At 41.9% G+C, this 23,070-nt stretch overlaps 1 protein-coding gene across 1 annotated transcript in view; it reads right to left on the bottom strand.

Annotated features, from left to right (window-relative positions):
- The window catches only part of FHIT (fragile histidine triad diadenosine triphosphatase), a 1,351,032-nt gene that overhangs the window by 948,264 nt on the left and 379,698 nt on the right, over window positions 1-23,070 (bottom strand). The window contains exon 4 of the mRNA XM_059662896.1: window positions 18,888-18,978. The gene's annotated coding sequence lies outside the window, so the exon portion shown is untranslated. The remainder of the gene's footprint in view (window positions 1-18,887; window positions 18,979-23,070) is intronic.

Raw genomic sequence — 23,070 nt, 5'->3', positions numbered from 1 at the left:
TTTATCTACTTGATTTCCATAGATTCAGATGTTAAAATCCATCACATTTCTGTTTATTTCTCCTTGCATTTCTATAGTCTGCACATTGTGTTACATTACTGTATCATTCTATACTGTATATCCTGAATTCCACACTTTAGAGGGGCCTCCATGTCACAAACATATCCCCACCGAAAATTATCAGAAAACATATCTGGGCCTCTGTCACTCAGGATTTGGTGGCTTCCGTACAACGCAGCCAGTAACTTCTATTCTTGTGCCTAATGCCACCCACACCCTGGGAAACCTCCTCTACCTTTCACTCAGGCCAAGTCTGAATGTCAGCAAGGGTTATGAGTTGTGGATTGTGCAACTGCAAAAATGTAGACAGCAGAGGTGCACACTGCTGTGTGGTATGGGCAGCGCAAACTTGGGTGAGAGATGGACAAATTAATGTCAGATCCTTCCTCCCCAGCAGCATGAGTGCAACAGATTCCTGCCTAAGGAACTCAGTTCCCAGGACACTGCACATCTATTTCCTTTCACAGAACTTTCTGGCACCACTTCATAGTTTTGGGGGTCTCACAAATTCCAGCAGCATTCGCAACTGGTGCACCTAATAGCTTGGGCACATTTTGCAATATTAAATAACACACTCTCCTCAAGTCTGAATACATGTAGGTGGCAACATGACTTGCATAAAACCAGGTATCAATTCTTTACATTGGCAAATATATAAACATTTGAACACAAAATTGGAAATCGTTTTATCTTCATAAAAGTATTTAGTAAGATTTAATTAAAATGTCAAAAAATGAAAAAATTAAATCCAGCAATTTAATTGACTTAAAGATTTTATATTGGTTAATATATTCTGCATTTTGCCTTTTAATTCTAATATATCATTTTGAATTTTTATTAAAATATAACTTTTTAAAAAACATTCAAAAATAATTTTAACTTTCCCAATTTTATAATTCATTTAAATGCTTAATGAAAATATATTCAAATTTTACACACTGTGAATACAAATGCAGGTGAATTTTTAATTCTCTCGACCAGGAGTCAGCAAACTTTTCCTGTATAGGACCAGAGAGTCAACATCGCTGCTGCCCCTCTCACCTCTGCCCTTGCAGGACAAGAGGAACTGCAGATAGATGTGACCCCAGGCCTTAGATCACTCTTGTCTATAGAGGCAAACTATGCTTACAAAAAGTTGACTATAACACTAATTATTTTACTAAAATAAAGATTAACAGAAAAACAACTTATTTGGAAAACTTATTAGTAATTTATAAATTAATTCTGTTTTTAAAAAATATTCTTCCAAATACCATAAGCCTGATAAGTAATAGAATGTGTACAATAATAATTAAATTCAGTTGTCTCTGATATTTTGCCAATTTTCAGTCATATAAAAATCATAGCTCCACCTATACCTTTACATTTTTGTTGTTAAAAAGTTATATCGACATTTCTTTAACAGTTTATTAGCTGGATTTATAACTTTCAAATATTTAGACAGATGGTATGTGGCCTCCATTTGTACCCCTGCCCTGAGCCCTACAAACCTCGGTGTAGACTCGGGTACAACAGTGATCAAGAGATTAAGTTCCTACTGTTTTGAATTACATTCTAGTAAATTCTACTCTAGACCAGTGATCACAATTTTTCACATGGACAACTGCAATATCCTTTTTATTGCCCTCCCCACATCTATTCTTGTCCCTCCCCTCAACCAATTCTCCACACAACAGAGTAATATTTTAAATACATAATTTGAAACTATCACTATTGCCCTTAGAGCCCTTTAATTGCTTTCATTCCATTCCATTCCATTTCCATTACAGCACATTCAGGATAAAATCCTGCTCATCCCTCCCTATCTGGGCACTTCCTTCTTATCCGGTACTGTACAGGCACTTTGGCCTCTTTTTGTACCTCTAATACATTGAGGTATTTCTTGCTTCAGGACCTTTGCATATACCATCACTTTGGCTGACTTGTTCCTCCTTGTACCATCCCCTTTACAAGGCTGACTTCTCATTCTTTTTCTTTCTTTTTTTTTTTTTTTTTTTTTTTTTTTTTACAGAGAGGAAGAGAGAGGGATAGAGAGTTAGAAACATCGATGAGAGAGAAACATCAGTCAGCTGCCTCCTGCACACCCACTACTGGGGATGTGCCCGAAACCAAGGTACATGCCCTTGACTGGAATCAAACCTGGGACCCTTCAGTCCGCAGGCCGAAGCTCCATCCACTGAGCCAAACCAGTCAGGGCATTCTTCTCATTCTTTACAGCTTTGCTTAAACATTGACTTCTCAGAGAATACTTCCTGACCTACTTGATCTAAGTACTGTATGCATCATTTTCTGTTATTGTACCCTCTTCATTTCCTTCAGGGTCTAAGAAAAAAACCCCTGTAATTATACAGGTTTACCTGTTTACTTGTGTATTTACTATCCTGCAAGTTCTTAGAGAGCAGGGACAACTTCTGTTTGGTTTATCACTTCTAGCGCCCTCCACAATGCCTGGAAGTGGAAGTTACTGAAAAGATATTTGTGGAACAAATGGATGAAAACACATTCTGGTCATACCCAACACTTCAGTATGAAGCCTATGTCCCCCCAGGGATGGCAATGCCAGGGTGCCTTGAACTGATGATTTTCAAGCGCACTTGGAGCCTCTATCCTGTCGTCTCTCCAAGCTAAATTTCCTCCCACCCTCTCTGCCAGGGGTCCTCAAACTACAGCCCGCGGGCCACATGCAAATACAAATATTGTATTTGTTCCCGTTTTGTTTGTTTTTTACTTCAAAATAAGATATGTACAGTGTGCATAGGAATTTGTTCATAGTTTTTTTTTTTTTAAACTATAGTCCGGCCCTCCAACAGTCTGAGGGACAGTGAACTGGCTCCCTGTTTAAAAAGTTTGAGGACCCCTGCTCTCTGCCTTCCAAATGTTTCTCTCAGGAATTCAAGTACTCTTCCTCCACCAAGTCTTTGATACCGTCTTTAGCTCCACGTAACAGGTCTCTCAACTTCTACATTTATCGTCTGAATCACTCACTTTGTATAATCTTATGGTGACTGATTCTTTCTAAGTGCTCTTAGTAGGGCACTCAGCCGGGACCATGTGCACTCAATCCAGCAGGCAGTGCAGTGTGGAGCCTCAGAACATACTGATACCACTCTCTGCAGTGGGCGGTTCCCCATCCCCTCCAGCACTCACTCTGGAAAGTAGAGCTTAAGACAAGGCTTACAAGTATTTTATTTTGAGAAAGGATCCTAGATAATAGGTTTAGGGGACTAGAGACACAGAGAAACAGGGAAGAGGGGTGTCTTAAATCAGGCTCCCTAGAAGTAGAAGCTGAGAGGGGCATTCTTGCAGAAGTAATTGATTGAAGGAGTGCCCTCAAGAGAAAGCTGCAAAGAAATGAGAGTGTGGGGGTGGGCCAGAGAGGAAACCAAGAAAATCTGTGGCTTCAGCTGAGCCTTCACCCAACCCCAGGAGGAGCTCTGGGATATGCATGGCAGCGCAGAGCCGGCTCACTCTGACAGCTTCCGTGAGGCGCTGACCATGGAGGTCTTTGGTCAAGAGTATAATTCTATTGGGAAGCATTCATCTGTGAGACCTTAGCATCCAACACTCCAAGCAGCTGGGGCATGGGTGTGCGGACCCAGAGAAGTTGATCATGGTGGGGCACCAACAGCATCCTCTATGGAGGGAGACCCAGTGTAAGGATGTATCCTCAAGTGACCTCCACTGTGGGCGACTGGGATTCAGTCTTGCTTGGACTCTCTGAGACACCTATGTGCTTCAGATGTATATGAAGAATGTGCTTTAGAATTATTTGAACAAACACGGAGGAGGAGAGCATTTATTCAGGAGTCCCATCCCCCCCAGGAAGGGGTTACTCCAAGGTTTACGACTCTCTAGCACTTCCAGGCTGCCAGGCGCCCACCCGGTGTCAGAGAAGCTCTAGGGCAGGTTATGGTGCAGCTTAGCGAGAGGCTTCAGGTCTCGCCTGCCCGAAGCTGGTTCCACAGCGATGGCCCCAGTAAAATCGTGAGACAAGAATATGAGGTGGGCCACACGAAGTGTCCAATACATTAATTAGTTCCCCCGGATCTTTGCAGAATATGGCTAATCCGTCCTGCTCTTGTGTAACTTTCCCGGAACTACAGTTGTCCTCTCCACGCTCCTCTTAGACTTTTGGACTAACTACCTAATATTCATTTTCAGGACATGGGGCCTTACAGATCAATACTGGGTAAAAGAAAAGTGATCACTATCTTATCGATCTCATGGCAATAACTAGCTCTCTCTACTTTTGTTAAGGTCACTAGAATTGATGGTATTATTTCATTATTCAGTGATAATTATATATGGAATGTTTCATTTAAAAATTCAGATAATATGTATAGTGAGATAAAAAACAAACTCCAATAGGCTCAGTATACTGCTGATGATTATAAAGTGCACATATTGTGAAGTGGTCCCTGAACACCATTTTTAATGGCAAACAAGGATTCCTTCCCCTAACAAATTAAGCAAAAATGATAGGCTCCCACATTGAAACAAATCTGTAAGATTGCCTTCAGTTCACATTCATTAAGAAGTATTGTTCTTGGGTGTTAGAAATATATAACATCCAACCTTCTTGTTTAACAGAGCCCAGCAAGAACTCCAATGCACAGGTCTGGTTGTCATTATGAAAAAATTTCTGCCAACAAGTTACAGTCAGCTTCCTATCATTCAATCATGTCGCTACTGGAAATAATTTCGTGGTAATTGGCATATTCTAGACAAGAGAAGACTGCAAACGGCTGCCGGAATCATTAATGATTTGTGCTGACTTTCATGGTAAAAGTGACAATATATTAGTTTACCAGATGCTGGATCAAGCCATGGGCCATTAACGGAGGGTGTTCTGGGAATGTTTTCACAACAAATCCCAGCTGGTGTATTTTCAGCTCGCAGACATAATCGCATGCATCCCACAGCAGATCCACCACAAGGCTGTCAGATACATCACGGCCTCATTATCAGCTCTTATTCCTAAAAGTAACACATTGTCCTGCCGAGACCCCAAATATTAAGTGAGCATTTAAAGAAACTGCAAGCTGCACTGCCTTAAAAACCATTTACAGCACTCAAGTGTTCCAAACGTCCTTCATTGACAATGTTGCCTCAATGTTTGCAAAAAAAGCAAAACCGAATTCCTGTGCTGCCAGGAGGCTTTCAGGCCGAGTCTCTTAGGGACAGGTGTCGGTTTATCAGTCAAGTTAATGTGCTGCATTCAGAAGAACAGAGGCACCGGCACCAGGTAAGCAGGTTAAAAAAACACTGACTCCAGGAGATTTACTGTACACCACATTAGCAACCCGGCGACTCCCATTTCTCAGCAGTCTGCTGCGCAGACATTCCCTGAAGAAGCCTCCATCTTCCCGAACCTTCAGAACAAATGTACAGCTTATTTAAATCCCTTCTCTGTCTTGCCTATGCATGAGGCTCCTCTCCCCAATACTGAGCAATCCTGTTTGAAAATAAAGGCACGTTTGCAAAACAAAACATACATACATACATACATACATACATACATACATAAATAAATAAATAAATGGACAGTTCCTGTTCTCACTTGATCTCATCACTGTTGCCAGTTCTCACGACCAGCTTATCCACCGGAAAATGTAAGAAAGCAAATCTTCCATTAGCACTTATCCAGCCAAGTGTGACTTTCAAGAATCAAAACCCTGATGGGCGAGGCAGTGCCCTCGGTGTCCCTGGGTGTGTTTGGACAGAACAGACCAGGGACACTCTTTCTTCCAGACTCCAACCACCCTCCAATGTCTTTTCCAGGCACCACCTTCGGAACCTCCTCAGCCATCCCCACCTCTAAGACCAGCCTACACCGTTTTGTTGTGTTGTGTTGTGTTTGTTTGTTTGTTTACCTTAACTTCTTAATGCCAAACAAGCATGAGCTCCCAGATTCATCAGAATTATTCCATCAAGGTGGAGGCTGCTGTCAACTGCCTGGCCACTGCCACTCTGCATCTGCGGGCCTCCTACATGTACCTCTTTCTGGGCTTCTATTTCAACTGTATCAATGTGGCTCTGGAAAGCATGGGCCTCTTCGTCCTCGAGCTGGTGAAGTGTGAGGGCGCTGAGCATCTCTTAACGATGCAAAACCAGCTCGGTGGCCACACCGTCTTTCAGGAGGAATGGGCAAAACTCAGAAAGCCATGGAAGCCGCCGTAGCCTTGGAGAGGAACCTGAACTAGGCCCTTCTGGAGCTGCAGGCCCGGGGTCCTAACCGTGCAAACCCTCAGCTCGATGACTTCCTGGATGAGCAGGTGAAACGCATCAAGAAGATGGGCAGCCACCTGTCTGACCTCCGCAGGCTGCCGGCCCCCAGGCTGCACTCAGCAAGTATCTCTTCGAAAGAGACGACTAGGAGCCTTTGGAGCCCAGAGGCTATTGAGGGGCCCCCCTGCATTCCCCTGGTGTCTTGCTTTTGTCTGAGCCTCTCCCCAAAACTACCAGCCATTCTTTTAACCACCCTGTAGCCCTCTCCCATGTATTGGAACAAATGGAAACAATAAAGCTTTGTGTAGCAAAAAAAAAAAAAAAAAAAAAAAAAAAAATTTGCCCGGACGGATGGTCCTTAAAGTGCAAAGGCACCAGGTGAAGGCAACCAGGGCCCCCATTCTATTACCAGCTTGCATGTGTGACAGGGCTGCTGCAAGGACTGCCTGTATCAGTGATGGCGAACCTATGACACCTCTGACACGCGAACTCATTTTTTTTGGGTGATTTTTCTTTGTTAAGTGGCATTTAAATATATAAAATAAATATCAAAAATATAAATCTTCGTTTTACTATGGTTGCAAATATCAAAAAATTTCTTTATGTGACACGGCACCAGAGTTAAGTTAGGGTTTTTCAAAATGCTGACACCTCGAGCTCAAAAGGTTCGCCATCACTGGCCTATATGTGCCGTTTTGGTAATCAGTGCATTCGTAGCCAGCCACTGCCAAAAACAGGATGGCATTCTTCCATCATGATTAGGGGTTTTGTGAGCATTTTGGGGTGGGGGACACTTTCTCACTGAAGTCTCTTCCGCCCTATTCACGCTCATTCAGCTCTTTCTGGGGGAAGTAAAAGCTGCAGTGATAATCCCGTAAGTATGACTTGGAAGAGTATAAAAGGTGCAGTGTATAAGCAGTTGGATAAGGAAGCCTTTTATGTTGAGAGTCACTGAATGGGTAGTTGAGGACAGCATGAGTGGGGAAGGGGCAGACTTTATTTCTACAGCAGTGAGAGAAGTGGGCACACCATGGCAGTGCGAGTCCTTTAATCACCGATTACTCATTGTCCCTGCCCCTTGTTTCACCTTGCTTCTCGGTGCCAGCCAGCTCCTCACTGCCATTTTGCTCTCAAAGGGGCAGGAGCAAGCAATGAGATTTTTGGTAGGGACCCAGTTTCTCGCTGAATGCCAACTCAACCAGCTGGCACCGAACAGGCCGAGCCTTCTTCAGAGGGGGTTAGCAAAACCCAAATTAGCATGCTCCATTTTTAAAACTTGCTTTTATTTAAAGACTAATTCATGACAAACAATGGCTCCCCCACTGAGGCCTGGCACCCCGGGGGTTGGCACCCAACCAAACACATGCAACCAATTGCCACCCTGGGATGACACGCAACTAACAAGCTCCATTTTGAGGCAGGGGAGTCACTCAGAATGTAACCCCGGAAGGCAGCGGACACAGAAAAGCTCCTTTCATAACCCTCTCCTACGCTAACCATGGCAGCAAAGTGCCTGAAAAACACTTTTGTTTCCTGCACCGATGATTTATCTCCACGAATGTCTGCAAACATGGCTAACTTAGAGGAAGGCAATCGAGGGCACTGCGATCCCTCATGGTTACTGGAGACAGGGGCTCTGCCCTTCTCTTTCCTCTAAGGAGTATAAGTTGCCCACTATCTCCAAGCTCTGCTCCTTGCCCTGTCTGCAAATCTACTGGCACCTAGCACCTCCCTCAGACTTTGGTTTAGAATCAGCGGTTCTCAACCTGTGGGTCATGACCCCTTTGGGGGTCGAACGACCCTTTCACAGGGGTCACCTAAATACATCCTGCATATCAGATATTTACATTATGATTCATAACAGTATGAAAATTACAGTTATGAAGTAGCAATGAAAATAATTTGATGGTTGGGGGTCACCACAACATGAGGAACTGTATTAAAGGCTTGCGGCATTAGGAAGGTTGAGAACCACTGGTTTAGATGATCAGGACTCCTTCATGTAAGCAAAAGCTCTGAAGCCAGGATTCCTAGGTTCAAATCCCAGCTCCACCATTTACTGGTAATTGGTAAGTAATTTAACCCATCTATGCCTCACAAATTGCTTCCTTATCTATAAATTGGAATAATATTAGCATCTGCCTTGTGGGGTTATTATGAGTATGAATAAGTTAATTAATAATGGACATAAAATGCTTCCTAGGTATCATTACTCCTTTATTAAAGAAGCTCTTTGAGCCCGGCCAGTGTGTCTCAGTGGTTGAGCATCAAACTGGAAACCAATAGGTCACTGGTTCGATTCCTGGTCAGGACAGGTGCCCGGGTTGTGAGCTCAATCCCCAGTAGGGAGCATGCAGGAGACAGCCAATCAATGATTCTCTATCATCATTGATGTTTCTATCTCTCTCTTCCTCTATCTTCCCATCTCTCTAAATTCAATAAAAACTTTTTTTAAGTAGCTCTTTGAGTCTGAAAGGAAATACTCTGCATTTCAATCACAGTGTACATATCCCCATGCACTTCCCAGGGTTTCTGCCTCTAGGCCTTTGCTCACCATTTCTTCCCCTCTTCAGCTGTCCTCCCTCACTGCCTATCCCTGCATGACCAGACCCCTCCTTCACTGCCACCTCTGCAGGGCATCTTCCTTGTATTCCAGTTGCAAGAAATCCCTGCACTCTTGGCTCACCACTGGCATATCTGCAAACAAATGACAGTATTTTATGTGCCTTTTGGGGTGGGGGATATATTTCCTCTTCTAGACTGATGGCTCCTTCTAAACATAATGTGTGAATAATTGGCACAGAATAGGCACTCAATGAATAGTTGTTGAATAAGTAGATGGTTGGGTAAAAAAATTGTTCTGCATAAATGAGTAGCTTTATACTATGCTTATGCCAGACACTACTAGCACTTAATGATAAGGACAATTTCTTAAGGACATTCGTAGTTTCTTTGGCTCAAATTAAGAGTTCAACTTAGTGTGTCATTGACTTAGGCTCACAAATCAAACCCACCAGGGGGATTTTTCAATAACTGTTTATGTCTTCTAGGGCTGCCATAACAAAATACTTCAGACTGGATGACTTCAATAACAGAAATGTATTCTTAACAGTTCTGGAGGGTGAAAGTCCAAGATCAAGGAGTCAGCAGATTTGGTTTCTCCTGAGACCTCTCTCCCTGGCTCGCAGAAGGCTACCTTCTTGCTGTCCACGTGGTCTTTCTCTGTGCCTGTGCATCCCAGGTGTCTTTTCCTCTTTTCATAAAGACACCAGTCAAACTGGATTAGGGTCCCACTCTTCTGACCTCATTCAACCTTAACTACCTCTTTCTTTAAAGGCCCCATCTCCAGTACAGTCTCATTGCGGGTTGGGCTTCAACATATGAATTCTGGAGGGACAAAATGCAGTCCATAACACTCAAAATATAAATATTCTGGAAGTTAATTAAATCCACAGGAGACTTGGGGGGAGGGGTGGCCTTCATAACCCTTTGCTCATAAGGGGAATCCTCGCATTCAGACCCTGATTATATTAGCAAAAACTTCAGCCAGTGGACACAGATCTGGCATCAAATATGTAACATTTTATTTAGATGAAAAACCCACCTCTCTTCAGAATTTGTGAGATCCAGTTAGGGGCTCAGCCATGCCTTCCTTACAGGTGGAAGAACATCAGCATCCCTGGCAGCAACCACAATCCAGTGACATGGGCTTCTGTTAAAGCCACAACCTCTCAAGAACAAGTAGAAACGTCCAGCTAAGCCCTCTAGTCTGCGGCTCACTTCCTATTTATCTGAATCCTATCTCTCTGAATACTAACCTAGAGCTTGATTTAGCCCTGAAAACTGGAACCAGATTCTCATGTCGGCATTCCTTTCTCCGTTTTCTCGTTCTAATTGCTGCTAACAGCACCTACCATCTGTACTAGATAGTCTGGCTTTCTCACATTGCTTCAAACCACTGCTTCCCGATTAGGTGGATCCCACACTTTAACCCATAAGCTGATGGCTCCCTTGGAATGTGTTCTCATCCCTCTCCTAAAACACTTAACACCTTTTACCTGGTAGGATGGTATATATGTCTCTCTTGCCAGATTTTTGAACTAGATAAGGTTAGGATTGTGTTATCCGAACCCGCACCTAACGAGACGTGGCACACAGCAGAGTGGCACCAAGAGTCTTCTGCAGTTCACCGAGACTTTGCCAGGATCCTCACAGTGCTGAGCACCAGATCACAAAGCCATCCAGCTCTACGAGGGGGGAGGTCAACGCTGAGAGACCAAATATCTGTCTCTGTTTTTAAGTCACGGTTCTGGTCAGTTGACCCAGAAACATCCCACACCTCCATCACGACTTACCAATTTGTCTAAAATAATAAAGAGGAAAGTGAGAGGCGATTAGCTCCACTTCCATTTGCCAGTCAATCATCTCCTAAATTATTCATCAGTTGAAGTATTGCCAAGAAATGTGCAGGCGTCTCTCCAGAAGTATAAAGTAGTCATTTTCAACTGAACAATTAACCATTTTATCCATCTGGAAGTCTTATTTATGAAAAAGTGGATGTGGGAGGCATTTTTGCCCTTCTGAGTGCTGGGGGAGGTAAGGGAGGTCTAGGTGACATCTGAATGTGGCTTCCCTCCCATCCTCATGTGTTAATGACTTGGAGTTACAGAATCCTGTATTTAAAAAAGATGTTCTACAATATTTCCTGACCAGTTAAGCATCTGAAACACTGTTCTTAATAGCATAACACTTCTGACTGATCATTTCTGGCAAGAATGAAGTGATCATTGTCACCCTTTCTTCCTTATGATTGATTTAGTGAAAAATAGCCATAATTCATGCTTTCTTGGAGATTACATTCTAGGGGAGGAGACAGTAAAAAATGAAGGTAAACAAACTAAGAAAAGGGGCTAAGAAAAGAGGAAGATGGACATAAGAAAGATGTTAGTATCAGGAATCATAATCTATGGATCAGGAAAATCCTGGAACTAGGGACCTTATATGTAATCAAGTCCAAAGTATGAATATGGCATGAATTCAAAAGAGAAATATTTAGCTTTCAATTGACCTCAGAGACTCTGCATTTCCAGCGACATATACTTCTCTGTCTTCTATTCTAGTCATGTGTTTTTTCCCTACTATTATCACAATTTCTTAGGGGTAATTTTCTGAGCAAGAAGCATAGTGTGCAATTTGCCTTGTCAGTCTCAGCTAATGCTCATTAATGTTCCAACTTTTATATAAGTGATGTACTTTTAAAGGTATTGCAATATGGAGCTAAAACTAATACTTTTTCTTCTACTCTTTGGCATTTTTTAGATGAGGGAAGGTGAGCAATAATGTTAAGTTTAGCTTCAACTGCATCTTCAGAAGGTTGCTTAAGCATATTTTGATGGCCTTGTCAATGAGAATGAAGTCCAGGACTGCTAGATACCTTTAATTTTGAAGTGTGTACTTTGGGGTATACATATATGACCTTCCTAGCACATTTTCCTTAACAGACTTAACCCCAAGTTTTATGAAAGATATGTTATATTACACAACTATTAGGTGTGAAGTCTTGGAAAATATTTTTGTATTTTTACATTTGAAATTATTTGGTAACATATAATCTTGCTTAATTTTAAACTTTCTCAACACTCACATGCATTTTCAGAAATTCGTAAGAAGTGAGAAAAGCTAACTCATAATGTAGCTCTTACTAAATTTAGTAATTAATGACAAAAGCATAATGTTCCCTTTTGTTGACATTTCATTAACTATCTACTTGTTCTGATTGTGTAATTTCTCCAAATACTGAAACCAAAATAATGCTTCTTTTCCTTTCAGTTCTCAATATTTTTCAAGGCTCGTGAAAACACAATGGCTCCAGTCGTTAGGACTGGGTATCCAAAGGTGAAAGAAGCTGTGAAATGTCTGACCCATTCCCAGGTCTCACTCATATGGCACTTGGGGGTAGGTCCTCAAAATAAAGGTGATGCTACTGTACCCATGTACAAATGACTGTACTAAAATTCCTACTATTAACATAAAGCCCGCTGCAACCTTACTGTGATTTGTGCACTTTTGTCTGTAGTTCCACTCAACTTCACTCAAAAAGATAACCTTGCTTTCCTAGCAAATTTTCAAATCCTAGTGCATAAGAATCAACTAGAGCTCTTGTTTAAAATGGAAATCCCTGGGTCCCTATATCCAAAGAATTTCATTTAATAGATCTAAGTAGAGCCAAGAAAGGAGAATTTTAATCTTCTGAAACCCTGAGGGTTTATACCCCTCCAGAGGAAACACTGGTTGATAACAGCTGCTGAATGAGTCTTGCCTTGAAATTCTGGACAACGGGAATCAACTTAGGCCTCTCTCTGGTTCTTTAGAACCAATCAGCTTTCAAAAAAGGTTCCCTCCAAAGATCTTGATTTATCTGGTCTGGGGTGAACAAATCAAGTAATACAGATGGCCTAAGAATGTTACCTCTTTAACCCACCTACTGAGGCGATGAAAAGCCTAAACATCCAAAATGAAAACAGAGCAGGAGAGACTAGGCAAAACAAAGACCCATTCAGCCCCAACTGGGCCTCATGGTTACAGCACAGAAAAAGTCTAGCCCTTCCCTTTGGTTTTCATTGGCTGGCAGAGTGATTTAGTAGCTCTATTATAAAAGCAACTCCATTATAATTACAGTGTTTGAATTATAAACAAAACCAAAAAAGATGCAGAAGCAATAGTCTCTTAATCAGAACTGTAAAGCAAGGCAATTTCTAGCTGCAGCTAAAAGCAAACTCTGAGATATTAAGAGTAAACTCTCCAGGCCTTTGATTTCTGTCTCCTTCCTGTAAGAGTGACACCAGACACTTTTTCAATTAAGCAGTTTGACACCCTGAAGAAACCCAGAGTGCATGATTTAATGAGCACATAGTGTATGCGTGGTAATGGGAAGGCTGACAGTTTGCTCATGTCAAACTGACAAGAGAGCACTACACATTAGTGAAAAGGTTTTATGGGTCTCTTTTCATTAAATAAGCTCTACAGTTCAGAAACATTCCACTTGTATTGGCAAAGCTGTCACTGCTTGTCCCGGGTGACCTTACTCTTTGTCACTCTCCGAGTCCTCAAGTCTTGACGAAAACACTTACTTTTAGAAAACAGAGTATGAACACAAAATCGGGACATTCAAAGGGTCTCTGATGTTGTCAGGGTTTATGCGGAGCCTCCTGAGCCATGACTCCATTGGTGATGCCACATTACACAGGTTCTCACCCAGTGTGTACCGATTCGTCACAAGCACTGCCGAATCACCTGCGTGAGCCGTACAAAGGCTGCCTATCTGTTAAGTTAGTCAACATTTTAGAAGCAGTGCAATGTACTGAAAAACCATGGGCTTCGGTGACTGATAGGTAGGGGTTCAAACCCTGACTAAAACCATTCTATGGCCTCGGTCAAGTGACATCACTTCTCTGGAGTAGAGTTTCCTGATTTGTAAAATGTGGACAATCACATCTGCTTTGTATGGAGAAGATTGTACAATGCTTCTCGTGGTTGCTATAATTTGCGTTACTGAAATAAGTTGACCCATAGAAGTTCAGAGTATGGAGTTTTATGGAAGTTAACTATAGTCTGACTTCCCTGAAATTTCTACCGTGAACCTTATTTGGAGTTATATAAGAAGGAAAACAATAGGCTAACATTTATGCACCAATGTGGTCTCATTTAAACCTATCAAGATTCTGAAAAAATAGGTGTTATTACCCCATTTTTATAAAATCTGAAAAACAGGAAGGGATCTTAGAATCATATGAAAATTTTCTTTTTTTAAAATATTACTTATTTTACTGGGGTGACATTGGTTAATAGGATCATATAGGTTTCAAGTGTACATTTCTATGATACATGATCTGTATCATGTGAAAAAAATTCTAACATGAAACATCTGTGTTTCCCTTTTTGCCCTGTCTACCAGAAAACTCAGAGTCAATTTTTGTGCTTGATGAGTATTTGCAACTCTATTAGCAGCAGTGGTAAGAGGATTTGTTTTTGAAATTTCTATTTATATTCTATTAATCTGACTTTAAATTGGCTATACACCACCACAAATGAAGTACAGATTTCCTAGCTAGCTAGTAAGGAAACAACAAGCAAGATTCCATATGTTTTATTAAATAGTGTTGATTTTGTTAAATGATTGTTAGCTTAAAGTGATGTCTCTTAACTCACAATTGAGTTAGTCCTCAAAAAATTCTAGACTCAAAAATACTTAACATGATCTCACTTGGAATTTTATCAGACAAATATACTCATTTTAATTATGGCATCTTAATGGAATGACCCTTTTATTAATAGTAATATGGTTGCATATACGGATACAATTTTATTATTTTTTTCCTGTTTGCCTCCTCTATTTTTTGTCCTCTATTCCTTTTTTCCTTTTTGGATCATTTTACCCACTGTACTTTTAGTGGCTGTTCTGGAGAGTAAAATTCTTGACCTTTCACAGTCTATTTAGAGTTAATTTCATACAAACTCATATAAAATTTGAAAGCCTGGCAAGTGTATAAGTCCATTTACCACCCCCCCCCCCGCCATTCTTTATGCTACAATTGTCCTATGTTCTGCATCTGTACACAGCACCTTATAAACATCACAGTGTTGTGATTTTTTCATTAAAAGATTCAATGCATTTTAAAGATACGAAGAGGAAAAAATACTCTTTTATATTTACAATCTCTGACAGTCTTCATTCTGTCCTACAGGTGTAAGCTCCCACTTTATCTCACTTTAGCCTGAACAACTTCCTGTAGCATTTCTCCTGGTGCAGATCTGCTGCCAATGAAATCTTAGTTCTATCTGAAAACGTCTTCAATGTGCCTTTATCCTCAAGGATACTTTTACTATACATAGATTTCTGAGTATTTAACAGGGTTTTTTCCTCTGAATTTAAAAAACTATTTCACTTTTCCTGGCCTTTGTAGTTTCTGATTGGATGTTAGCGCGTATTTAAAGCTTGACCCTGAGAGGTAACGCACCATTTTTCTCTGGCTGCTGTTAGATTTCCTCTTGATTGTAGGTGTCCAGTTTTAGATGTGCCTGGGCATGGTTTTGCTCCAAATGTACCTGTTTGGGGTTGATGGAGTTTCTAGATCTGTAAATGTATGTATTTCACTGAATTTGAGAATTTTTAGCCATTATTTCTTCAAATATTTTTCTGTCCCATTCTCTTTCTCCTCTCCTGAGAATCCAATTACTCAAAGGGTAGGCATTTATTTTTGTCACATAGGTCCCTGAGGCTCTATTCCTTTTTTCTTTTAAGTAGTTTAAATCTTTTTTCCTTTGGAAAGAAAATTCCTATTGATCACTGTTCAGGTTCACTGGCACCTTCCCCATTCCTTCTAATGATCGAAGTCCACTCAGTGAATTTTATTTCAAATCTGCTTTTCAGTCTGGAATGTCCGTTGGGTTCTGTTTTCTGTTTCTGTGTTTTTATTCACTGTAAGTGTATTTTTCTGACCTTCCATTGTGTGGGGTTACAATAGCTTCTTTAAAATCCTTGCTAATCACACATCTGGTGATCCTGGGATTCGTCTCAGATGGTTGCCTCTTCACTTCAGAGGATTTACATTTTCTCCGTTTTTCATATGTTGTGTCATTTTGGGTTGTATCATGAGATTGTATGAATACAAATATGGTGTGAAGCCTTAATGCTCTTTGAAGAACACTGATTTCTTTGTCCTAGCAGACAATTTCCCTGGTTACACTCACATTGAAAACTCCCTTGGTTGGCAGCTCAAATCTCAGTTCAGGTCTTCTATCTTAGCTGTGCTAGCAGGCGTGTGGCTCAAGGGCCAGTCAAAAATGTGGGCAATGGCCCTTAATGCTCCTCTCGTGTCAGCCTGCAGACTAAAGGGTCCTGGGTTTGATTCCAGTCATGGGCATATGCCTGGGTTGTGGGCTTGATCTCTAATAGGGGGTATGCAGAAGGCAGCCAATCAATGATTCTCTATCATTATTGATGTTTCTATCTCTCTCTTCCTCTCCCTTTCTTCTGAAATCAATAAAAATATGTTTTTAAAAAAATGTGGGCAGTGTTTGTGCATAGAACTGTGAGCTTCCCTTTTCTGCCTCTCTCTTTTCCAGGATTCTAGCTGCATTTTCCAGGGACTACGCTTACCTTGAACTCTGTTCTTTGGGTTTTCAAACCAAAATGACAGTGGGTTTTCTACTGGAGTTAGCCACCTGGAGTCATGTAACTCAGCCTGCTTTTAATCCACCAGTTGTCAAATGGGGAACTCACTCTGCTTGGTCCCTGCTTCCAAGTTCTGAATTTCAATGCCCCTCTAGCACCTGCTGGCTTATTTCCACTGTCCAATGGCACCAGGTAATTCCCCGCCCCCTTCTTCATAGTTGTCACCAGTGAGTGTCAGGTTTAGTAGAGCCATACCTCAAACAGAAACAAGTAGAAACATTTAGAAAATGTTCCTTTGCTTTTCCTAGTTCCTCTGCTCAAAATACTTAGCCTCCACCCATAGCCTCATCGGGTGATACTGGGTTTCGGTTTCAAGTAAACAGACTCAGAGCTTCCCTGATCAGCTTGCCAAGTACATGCGGAGATTTGGAAAGAAAGCACAGCACAAAGTGAAATGATAAACAGCAACGAGATCATGCCCATCGATGGGCAGCATTCATCTCAGAGCGTGAGGCTTGGACAGGACCGTGGCTACAAAGATTATCTACATGGTATTTTTGCCATGTTCTTTATTTTACCTGATTTTTTTGGTCTCAGATATCTCTATATCCTGCCTCATTGGAAACTTCAATAGGTAATGTGCTAAGAGAAAGAGAATATTGAATATAACATCCTTAAATACCAACACAGAGTTGGTACATGCGCATTTCCTCCTAAAAATATTCCTAAGGCTTCCATTTCTTGAGAGGTTTTATATGCCAGGCATCTTGCTAATCATTTTACATAAACTGTCATTCAATCCTTCATAATCATTCTATGAGGTAATTCCTATAATCAGACTCATGTTATAGAGAAAGAAAGAAGAATCCAGAGAGGTTAAGTGAGCTGAGATCACACAGCACCTAGCAAAGTCCAAGTCAGTCATCTCAGAGGAAAAGCAGCAGGGAGTGTGTATCTGGGGCTCGGAGTACGTGCCCTTTACTTTAGGTAAGAAAAGAAGCCTTTCCAAGCAGGAGGAATAAGTGAGGACTTTAACACTCAAAGTTATATTCTACAATTCCTCTTTCCACTAATTACTGGTATTAAAATGCCCCTCCTTTGGGTGCATATTTTATAGTGACAGTTTTCCTGTGTGTGTGTGTGTGTGTGTGTGTGTGTGTGTGTTTAAAGCCTTGTTTCATGGCTTAAAAACAATAGCCAGAACAATAGCACAAGACCAAACAATTGCATGCAGAGACTCCAGTAAAGAGGCTGCGATACCAGGGCTCCATGTCACCACACTTACTGTCCTCACACCTTCTGCTTTCCAGGTAAACTCTAAGGAGGCAGGTGGTTCAGCAGAGAGGAATCGGGCACATGAAGGAGTGAAGACACCTCCTCCTCCCACCACAATCTGCATTGGGTGATACTTCTAGAAGATGCAGCAATGTCTCACAATCTTATAAATTCTAGGAGCAATCCTGCCTAACTTGTGAACTTTGCATAAACCCAAGGGTGTGACTGTGGAATGAGAAAGGAAGGCAGGGTCAGCCGTTAGTAGGCAGGCAATGTAAAGTGGAAGCCGGAGACAAGGTCTTGACTAGAAGCAACCAAAGGAATACAGCACCTTTGTGTGCTGGCACAGGGCTGCTCAATGTCTGATTTACTAAATGTGTGAAATCGTTTGCTGAGACCTCACAGTGGGAAATGTTGCTAAGGGAGTGAAGATGAGAAGGGGTGACAGAAAAGGACAGGAGTGTGTATATATGCATGAAATCCAGGAGGGGTGACGAACACAGTCTACTGACATCATGCCAGGGAAATTTCACCACATTAGCTCATTTCTGCATACTCAAGATAGCCAGTGAAACCATTCAAAGACACAGGAAGACAAGGGACTAGTTTGCCCTCTCTTCAAGACTTTTTATAAGATTTATCCTTCGTTGTTGCTAACACAGGCCACTAAGACTTACTCTGGTCAATGACAGGCCCACCCGCTTTCAGAGATGTTTCATATCAGAAGCATCCTCCTGCTGCTCCCAATTTCATTCTAGTTCCATGATCACGCTCAAAGCCATGCAGAGAAAACAACCTGATCCTAACTGCTTAACCTGACATTACACATACCAATTATTAAACGTGTGTCGCTGTCTGGTGAGGGGAGAATAATGTATCAACATGTCAACCAGGTCACAGGCTACACTTCACAAAAAGCAAGGGGAGTGGTTCCTTCAAAACGTGAAGGCATCAATCTTCTACTAAATTGACATAATATTTATACCCCATTTTAAAAACAGCAGCTACAAATAGAAGTCGAGAGAGGGTCAATTCTCAAAGGGAACAAGCCCTGAGAAAAGCTCTGTTTTACGTTTACTAGTATAAGGATGCCCATAGCACGTCAATTATAACAATCTCTGTTAAAAATTTAAAAGTAAATAAATGCTACCTCTCCAACTACTGTTACCTCCTCGGTGCTCAGTGGCAGGATGCGGAAAGCTTTCACAGAGGGTAAAGGCAGGCAGGTGGTCCTGGGATACCTACACCAAAAACAAGAGATTCGGATGATTTCAGCAGTGACCTGAATGGCTTCTAGGTACAACTCCATTAGGCGCATTCCCCACAAAGACAGAGTTAGCGGCTGCACTGGTATGGGTAAAGGACAGAACACAGGCACACACATGATCTCCGTAGACAGTAAATTATTCCGCATGAGAGAGACTGTGGTTCAAGACTGGCTTATGCGACTCACACAAGGTCACATGAGGGAGAGACAGAATGGAACCTGAACACTCCGTCTTGTCTTCTCATTTCTGTTCTAGGACTGTTCTCTGCATTATCGCTGCCCCGCCCTCAGAGCTACCAGTCCCGGCACCGGGCACTGGGACTTTGTATTGTACAAAAAGACGAGGCCGACCCATGAGTCGGGTAGGAAGAGTTCTCTGGCTTTGTGGTGGTCTGCGCCAAAACATCTGTCTGAAGAGTATTCTGTGGGTCACTTTTCTTCCTTGGCTTTGAAACCCTGGTGTCCACAGACTCTGAAAAAATCTGACAATGGAAGGAACAGGGGGTTTTGGTCCACGTGGCCCGAGTTTGAATACTTAGTAAGCCATTTACTGCCTCAAGCTTTTGCAACAAGGATTCAGAATCTGGAGAAGGGGCTGCGAACAAATGGATACGCTAGATAAGAAATGAAAATTTAGAAGGCATGGGGAAAAGCCAGGTGGAGGCCTCACACTCTAGTGGAGTGGCTCCCTGAATCTATGGACCCATGGCTTTTTATTTACTAGAATACACATTTGCCCTTCAGCAAAGTAAACAGACATATCAAAGGTAAGGTTTGGTAAACAGTAAAAGATTATCAGGTTAGGAGATGGCCTTCAGCCACCACTGTCTCAACAGAACAATCGGTGCATAGCTTTCAGCCCTTGCTAAAGCCCCAAGGTCCATCAGCCTTCTGACGGACCTCTCACATTTATTATGCTAACTACTTTTTGGTCTTTGCCTCCAGCAATTTACTATCTCTGTATCTCATACACTTTTCACCTCTATCAAGTGGCCATAACATGTGACGGGTATATCTATCAAGAGGATACATTTTTAAAAATAAGGACAAAGTACCCAGCACAGTTCCTGGCATGAGTTAGATGATCAGGCAGTGAGAGCCCAGAGCCCCACCCCACCTGCAGGGGCAGCTCTGGGGCAGAGGAGTGACAGGAGGCCAGAAAGGCCAGCCTGCCCACGAACCACTCAATGCAGTGGACCAATCCTCCTGCTGTCAGGCCCTCTCGGCTCTGACCGCCACCTCTGCTTCACCTTCTCTGAAATTAAAAGATCATAATTATAAGCACCTATTCCTTTCCTCAGATGTGTTTAAAGGTAATGATTTCCTTCTTATCTAATGGTTTCTGTTTATATAATACTGTGTGACCTGCTCAGTGCAATAACTAAACACAGATGATCATTCATTCAGCAAATAACTACTGAGTTCCTACTAAGGTGCCAGGCACTGTTCTCTACAGCGGTGAAAATCCCACCTTCATGCCTACATTTTGGTTGGGAAGGCAGACAATAAACCTAAAACCACAAAATGCGTATTTGGTTGAATAGTGCCACGTGCTCAGAGAAACAGAGTGGGAAAGGAGATGCTGAGTGTTATGATTGAATTAGGGCCCTTCCCTGCCCCCCCAAAAAAAGATACTTGAAGTCCTATCCCCAGTACCTAAGAATGTGACCTCATTTGGAAATAGGATCATAAGAGACGTAGCTAATTAAGGTGAGGTCATACTGGAGTAGAACCAACTCCTACTCCAATGTGACTGGCGTCCTTGTGAGAAGGTGGCCACGTGACAGCAGACACGCACAGGGAGAAGGCAAGCTATCCAGCTGCGAGCCCAGGGGGCCCAGGCAGCCCACTCACTCCACTGAGCCAGGAGGAGGCGGGGGAGGCCGCCCTGCAGGTTGCAGAGGGGCACGTCTTTAGACTCCCAGTTTTCCAGAACTGAGGGACAATCGATTCTATGGTCTCCAACCACCCAATTTGTGGTACTTTGTTACAGAAACCCTAGCAAATGAATATAGTGAGTTTGTGGAAATTGTAGCATTTTTAAGCAAAGAGATCAAGAAAGATCTAACTCACTGAGAGGGTAACATTTCAGGAAAGATTCAATGAGGTGTAGAAGATGCCTCTGGATAAAGAAAGTTCCAGGTAGAATGAACAGGAGATGCAAAAGTCCAAGGCAGGACAATGGTTGGTGTGTTCGAGGAACAGCAAACACTTCAACTGGTCAAGATGGTTAGTGTTTTAAGGATGAAACTCAAAACTGTTTTGATGATCAGTGAGGCTGGTGGTGACTCCTCTCAGGTTGGCTCAGCTCAGAGGGCTGAATTTAAGTCCAGCCAGCAGAGGGGACCATCTGTCACTTGGAAAGACACTGAGCCTCAGCCAGAGAATAGAAGGCCACCAGTCGCCACCATCTCCAGCACATGCCAGTGCCTCTGGAACTACAGGGAAGAGGGACACACATTTCAAAGTAAACTGAGAGTGTGCCTGGGACATCTTTTCAACACTTGCAAAAGGCTCATTTTAATTTCTAGAATCAAGGGAACAATATGCTTGATTAGTTCTTCAGCCGATTTAGCAATTTTGCTTTTCACATTTCTGTCCTTGAAGCAAGTTTGCCATTAACCTTATATGTTCTAGGGCTTGCGATTAGACATTTTCTCCCTCCAAAATGAAATTTTTGCTTTAAAAAAACACTTAGCTTTCTGATAATTAATTTTTGCTGCTAATAACCAAAAGATCCTCTTTGAGACAAGGAGGTCCTTCTTTAAAGAGGCTAGAAGTATGAAGAATGTTCCTTCTCTCCCTGGAGAGAGAATCCATGAAGGAAAAAAGTTTACTGGAAAGAAAGCTCAGTAATCATAAAGCGAAAGCCCGAAAGATTAAGTCAATATTGTGTGTTTAAAAATGCCTTATATGCACACTTACTTGTGAGGCCTGAAGGCCGTGAAGCAGCAGCTACCAGATCCATTAAGATAAATCTGGCCATACCCACGTCTCTACATAAGGCAACTCGGAGGCAGAAGGTACCAATTCAGTTCTGGATCTGCCTCCATTGCTTCACCCCATCATAGCCCTAATATTTAAAATTATCCCTTTGTGTCTGTCATGCTGCAGATGAGGTTTGAGTTGGTTTCTATCAATAAAACAAACAAGGTAGAAGGGGATGTTATGAATAAGTTACTGATGCAAATGTGCTATTTTTACCTTTGGATTTGGGTGATGATAAACATGATTCCACACATGGAAAGTAGATTGTTCAGAACTACTACACTTGCTTCGTTTAATTTATCTGAGGAAGTACTTATAATAATATGGCTGCTCTGCACGCAATAAGCATTGGATTTCCAAATGAACAGAGGAAGTATGTGAGGACTCCTTATAAATGGGCTGCAGCAAAGGGCATTCAGCAAAGGGCTGTGCACCAAAGAAGACGGGCAAAAAGCATCCCACTCAACCCTGAAGATGAAAACAACCATCATATGGCCTCAGACTCTACATTCTCTGCTCCTGGCTAACAATATGCTGAAGCCTTACAATGAAATGTTGGGGAGCTGTTGCTATTTGGGGTTGTCACAAGGTAACATCACACTATTCGGGACAAATGAGGACACTATCAGTTCATTCCTCTGGGACATAAATTGATGATGCTTTAGCAAACTAGCATAAGGAGGCAATTTTGCATAGTGGCTAAGAATGTGCATTCAAAGCCTGGGCTCTATCAACCAAATGAGTGCATCACTCTACCTAAATCATCAATCTTTGTCATGCTCACGTCCCTCATTGGCAAAATGGGGAAAATAATTTTGCCTTCCTCATAGAGTTATGAGGGGGGCAATTTGTGGAAAGGGTCTGGAACATGGTTAGAATTCAAGAATAGTGCTATCACTTTTTTTAAAATCATCGCCATCACTTTTATTATGTTTAACAGTATTCTCATTTTCATCCATTATCCTCATTTTCATCCATTTATCCTCATTTTCACAGCAAAGGAAAACATCCACAAAATGAAAGGCAACTTATTAAATGGAAGACAATAATTGCAAATCATATATCTGATAAGGGGCTA

Source organism: Myotis daubentonii, chromosome 14 (genome assembly GCF_963259705.1).
Source record: "Myotis daubentonii chromosome 14, mMyoDau2.1, whole genome shotgun sequence".
Lineage (NCBI taxonomy): Eukaryota > Metazoa > Chordata > Mammalia > Chiroptera > Vespertilionidae > Myotis > Myotis daubentonii.
This window is presented reverse-complemented; position numbering and strand designations above follow the sequence as displayed.